This window comes from Poecilia formosa, unplaced genomic scaffold, assembly GCF_000485575.1.
Source record: "Poecilia formosa unplaced genomic scaffold, Poecilia_formosa-5.1.2 Scaffold32, whole genome shotgun sequence".
Taxonomy (NCBI): domain Eukaryota; kingdom Metazoa; phylum Chordata; class Actinopteri; order Cyprinodontiformes; family Poeciliidae; genus Poecilia; species Poecilia formosa.
In genome coordinates, this window is record NW_006799971.1 from 1,426,028 (window position 1) to 1,432,027 (window position 6,000).

At 35.4% G+C, this 6,000-nt stretch overlaps 1 long non-coding RNA gene across 2 annotated transcripts in view; it reads right to left on the bottom strand.

Moving 5' to 3' along the window:
* Positions 1-1,128: 1,128 nt before the first annotated feature.
* LOC103136407 (uncharacterized) overlaps positions 1,129-6,000 on the bottom strand; it is a 6,208-nt gene continuing 1,336 nt past the window's right edge. For both annotated transcript variants that reach the window (XR_001661796.1, XR_476032.2), the window contains 4 exons: positions 4,068-4,155; positions 3,758-3,962; positions 1,984-2,107; positions 1,129-1,912 (listed from right to left, as the gene is read on the bottom strand). This is a non-coding gene — a long non-coding RNA (uncharacterized LOC103136407). The remainder of the gene's footprint in view (positions 1,913-1,983; positions 2,108-3,757; positions 3,963-4,067; positions 4,156-6,000) is intronic.

Genomic DNA, 6,000 nt, shown 5'->3' on the forward strand with positions numbered 1-6,000 from the left:
GGAATCCTGATGAATTTGATGAAAATCTAAAGAAGAAAAGGGGCAGTATTATGTGTTTTTCAAGCACTTGGTGTCATTTCATAACACAATCAAGTGACTATGTTAACTTCAGTTATTATAAAAATCTTATATCAAATATGACTTTAACAAAAATTGACTTAATTTATTGCCCGAAAATTGGGCCTTTGTCTCTTTAAGAAACTCCTGCTCTTCTGAAACTCCTCCTTCGTCTACACTCCTTACCGGTTGGTGGCGGTAAGGAGTCTTTTGACAAACCACGAATGAATCACAAAAAGAAGGAAAAAAAGGAAGAACAAGAAGAAGAAGAAACTGCCTGCAGGAAGTGCTCCTGTATAAACCTAACCCTTTTGCACATATGCGTATGTAATCCATATTACTGAAATACATAAAAAAAGAAACCACCAAATGCCAATCTTCTCGGATTGGCTGCCACTGCTTGTTGGAAGAACATTTAGTCATCTGACAAGATGCTGTCTGCATGTTAGGCGTCTGGCTTCTGCTGTGGCTGCTGGATTTGGCATTCCATTGATTACTCTTCATATCCATTGCTACATATAACTTTACATTTCACTAAGCAGTTAGCTTTGTATCTTCCCCATTTATGTAATTAATTAATTAATTACCTGATGATTAATTAATTAATTTATTTATTTATTTATTCATTTATTTATTTAATTTAGCTGTTTAAAATATTTTCTTGCGGCGCTGCTATCACGACCGCGGAACTCCGTTGTGAAAAGGTTTGTTTTCCGATCAATTTAACCATTATATTTACACTGGACCTTGACATTGTGCACACTTATTCATTTGAAAAGATGTGCTATTCTATTCCGGTATGTTGCCTAATTGATTTTGGGTTTCAGTTTTTATTTTTGATCTCATTTTGTGATAAATATTTTTTTAATCTACCTTCAAATGAAAATTTAACCGAACCTAACTGAACCACTACCACCCTGTTCTTCTTTATTCCCTTTTGTCCTGGGAAAACACATCTGAACTTTCAAAAGTACAGGGAACCACCAAGAACGTTGAAAACAAATAAAACCACAAATAATTCTGAAACAAAGTCGTGAACAGACTTTTTGAAGTGAAATTTGAGACTGTTCGAAACTGTCAAACATTTATAATTTAGAATTTTTGAATTACATAACAGCTGCTTGGAAAATTTATAATTTTTTTTATTTTCTTAATTGCGTAGTAAGTACTCCGAAGATTTATTTTATAGTTTTGAATTTTCATTGACAAATGCTTTGAACTGCTATTCCCTCCATTGCTGATAAATTGAACTACATATAATTTTGGGTATATTTTTGCCTTCTCAAAATTAATACATTTCCGTTTTTTCCCACCTGCTCTCTTTATTGGTTGTTGTTCACTTTAATTAGGCTCCATAAAGAACTGTTCTTCTGTGTTGCTGTCATTTATGTTCCTTTAGCCTTGTGTTGTCCATTGGGCCACTAGTCTGAAGGAGCTGAGTGGGTGAGGCAGAAACTTGGAAACTGCAACTTCCATGAGGCATTGCTTGGTCCATACAGACGTTTTGCCCAGCTCAATGGTTGCCACGGGAGATTAAAGGATTTCTTAAACATCCATGAGCGAATCAAGGCAACACTCCAGGTATGTCTTTGATTAGAAAATAACATGATGTAAATCTCAAAAAAGTCTATTTTATATAACTCTGCCCCTTTAGTGAGGGGACTTTATAGTTCATTGGGCAAAGACAAATTGCTAACTTCTACATAAAACACAGAGAAGCAGGAAGTTGATCTCCAGTCCCAGTTCAGCTCCAGCTGATCCCAGCTTTAAGCCTTCTGTCCAGCCTGTTTGGTGATTTCTCTCTGCTTCTTCTTTACTAGTTGTTTTAACTTCTTGTTTTCATATGCAGCATCTTCTGAAAGAGGGTAGTCATAACTCGCATTAGACAGGTTTACATATGTTGTGGCGGTTTTTATCTATGCTTACCTGTTGGACCTTCCTCTTTCTGGATGCAGACCGAAGCCAGACTGAACAGGGAGAAGATGACGAAGGCTAAGATGATGAAGGTGAGCTCAAAGCCAGAGAATGGCACTTCCATCTACACAGCTGCCTAAACAAAGCATGAGGTGAAACTGAATCAAAGCTCACAATAAGATACAGAATTAATAATAATAATATTCACAGAATGTCTCTGTGTCGCTTAGAGAACCAGGAAGACTTCACTGCTTTTAAGGGGTCAGTATTATGTATTCATCAGACACATGGTGCTATTTTATAGCACAATGAACTAACTGTTAAAAGAAAATTGAATTCATAAATGAATATCTGTGGCTTGGGCCTCGGTCTCTTTAAAAACTCCTGCTCTTTCTGAAACTCCGCTTTCAGGAAGTCATCACAACATGGATCCTCTATTAACCATTTAACAATGTTTTTAACAGCTTTGTACTGAGATGAAGCTCCTGCAATGAGCTCAGCTGATGTGCAGTTCCACCAGGTATTTGCTAATTGCTGCTGGCTAGTCTGAAGAACCAGGGCAACACTCCAGGTATGTTTTTAATGTGGGAATAATAAAACATGACGGAATGCTCGAAAAAGTCGATTTTACAGAATGCCCCCTTAAATCAGATTGATTGAGTTATTTTATCTGGACTCTAATAGAGCTCCAGCTGTGCTTATGATATGATAGAAGCTGAAATGAGGTGATTGTTGCAGTTAATCTTTATGTTTTTAATCATGTAATGACCGTTGAACTGCCATGTTGCCATGTTCTATATTAAAAAACTTGACTTGAAAATTACATTTTGTAATAAAGAAGATATTTTAAAAACATTTTTACAAAGACACTTTTCACATTAATTTGTACAAACAATATGAACTATGAAAAAATGAAGTTTTTTTTAAACATTTGGCAATTACTGTGCATGACATGGTGCTTTTTCAAACTTCACTACTCACTTTTCTCCACCAGAGGGCCTCCACCAGAGGAACTACAGAAAGAATTCTCTGTAGTTCCTCAAGGTCTAATTTCAGAAACGCTGTGTATTGTGAACACTGTTCACAATAAACAGTGCTTGACAGTAATGACTAAATAGTCATTACTGGGTTGAAAAGCAAGATTTTAAAACCTCTCTTGCTGATTAAAACCTTTATCCATAAACATTTCAGCAGCGTATTTACATCTCATTACCTCATTGTAGTAAAGTTAGACAAAGTTCAGAAACAGGATAATGTTGTGGTGTAAGAGTCGAGCCAGAACTGAGGGAATAATCTGCTTTAATAAAAGGAAAACACATTTTGTGTCAACTTTTAGCAGACTTTACTCCACTAAGTGACACATTTCAAGGTCAGAACTTCTCGGCAGCCTAAACTTTCAGTTCAACGCCTCGGCTTCTCAGTCTGTAGTGAACAGGGCTTTTGATGTTGACCAAGTGACACGCTTTAAACATTTAATAAAAAGCCAAAGTCAACTTCAAGCAAAAGGAGGGAACATGAACTGTACCTGTTGCATAAATATTTGATCCCTGAACTCATTCAAACTGTTAGGTATAATCAGGTTAAAGCCTGTTTGCAAACAGGTTCAGCTCTTGAATATCCAATGTGAACAAGTCACACCTCCACAACAATTTGGCAGCAAACAGGTCCGACCAGCACACCTTTTTGTTTCAGACATGAATTTGTTTTATAACCTCCGTAAGCTGAGGATATATCCACATTTCTCACAAATAAATAAGAATTGTAAGTTTGTTGTTGTTGGACTTACCGATTGGAGAGACACAGGCTGTTCTCCAGGTTCAAAGTTCACAGAGGAATCTCCCGGTGCTGTCTCTGGACATCCTACAGGACGAACGGCCAGGCGATGCTGTCGTGAGCAACTTTGTTGGAGCAGGTGTCTCTTTCTTGCTTTTTTTAGTTGAACAATTTGGCCACTCCTTTGTGCCTCATCCTGGAAGCAGGTTACACTGGGACTGCAAACAAAGCACATGCGCACGCACGCACACACACACACATTCGTTCAGAGGTCGGCCTGCAGGCCCGCTTTTATGAACTGATAAGGATTCACGGCCACACACCAGGAACAAACTGAGCTTTTCTCACAAGCTGAGCATTAACAGCTGAGTCACACCAACAGCTCCTGGCTCTGGGTTCTCTCAGTAGTTTCTGCAAAAATAAGAAAAAAAATGCCTTTTTGATGTTGTTTGCTCTCCTTAAAAAAATGTAAATAAAAAAATAAAAAAAAGTAAAACCATATTTTATGTCACAGTACATTTCACATACAAATGAAATTATACCCTTTTAACAATAGCTTGACTAAATGTTATTGTGGATCTTGGTTTCAAATAATGTAAGGAAATATTCATATTCACAGTTCTATTGTTTGTGAGTGCAGTCAAACAATTAATGCTGTAATTGTTTCCTGTCGTTTATTTCATGCTGCACCTTTAAACAAGACACTGGTAGAAAATAAATGTTTTATTGCCTTCACTACAATGAAACATTTATTGCAGTGAATAGATGCAATAAATTTGCATCTATTCACTGCAATAAATGTGAATAAATGCACATTTATTGGGCATCGGTGCCAGCAGGTGTGTTGAGCTTTCCAGGTGTGTTCAGCTCAGTTGTATTTTGTACAGCCGCAGCATTGAGACGGAGCGTTGTGACTGTAATGTTTTCTAAACTTTTCACTGCGACGGCATATTATGCCATTGTAGACAATGGCAGAAAGAAATTTCTACCAAAAACATCAACAATTTTATAGAAAAAAAACTTGGAAAATTCTATTTTAAAAGTACTCAAAAATGTCCATGTTTTTTCTAGATTTTTTTTTTAATTTCAAACTTGATTTTTTTTTTCTAGGAAATTGTCTACTTTTCAAACTCAGAAATTTCCAAGTTTTTTCTAAAAAAATATTGAGACCAATTTCAAAGTTCTTGAGGTTTTTCTAGACTTTTCAAACCTAGAAATGTTCTTATCTTTTCTTGAACATTTCTGAGATTAGGCAAAAAAAAAAAAAAAATTCCAGCAAATCTTCAACTTTTCAAACTATCATATCAGAAAACAATAAAATGCATCAACATTTTAATGCTGCACATAGCTTAAGCTGCAATGTCAAACCATGAACATGTCTATGTTTGCTGCTGCTGACTGAAAGAAAAAAAAGATGAACCACTTGAAACAGACCCATCATAGATTCCCTGAATGGCCTGCAGCAACTATTAGTAATTTATAGCCAAACCAAACCAAATGTTGTACAGCAACACATATATTCACTTTTTAACAACACAAACTAGATTGTTTTTCTCAATATTCCTGCCCCAACATTTCCACTTTTACTTACTAGAGTAGAAATATCTTTTTTTTCCCCACAGTTGAGAAAATTTGATGTGCCAGCAGAAAAGCAACAGGCAAATTAAAACATGCAGACAATGTTTTAATTGTACATAACTTATTTTTTGTTAAGTACTGTTCAGGCTAGTTTATATGAACTTCTGGCAATTTATTTATGCCTGACAATGAATAAATTTTAAGAACAAAATATATCCATAAAAAACAAAATTCATTTTGAAGTTTCAGGCGTTTCCTTTCCTTCTTTTATTAAAATTCCAGCTAAATTATTCATGATTTGCTGATTTCGCCTACTATGTTGGATTTTTTTTCCAGCATTTTAGTTTTCTACAAAATTGATTATTATTACACTGTAACTTTAAGTTACAGTTAATATTCATACCCTTGGATGTTTTAGATTTAAAGTTACCTTTTTGTTTTACCGATGTGTTTCATATTTCTACAAGTAATTTAAATGTCATGTAAGATGACCTGGAAAGTCCTCACCAAAGATAAATAAAATAAATTCCTGTGGAAACACAGTGAGCCGTTATGAGAAGGGTTTGGCTGCTTTGACGCCAAGGAACATGTTTCCATATAAATTGTTTCCCCATCTGTTTTTTTATTTAAACAAAATGGAAATTATGACACATTTTAAAATGTTTTCTTTTCAATATT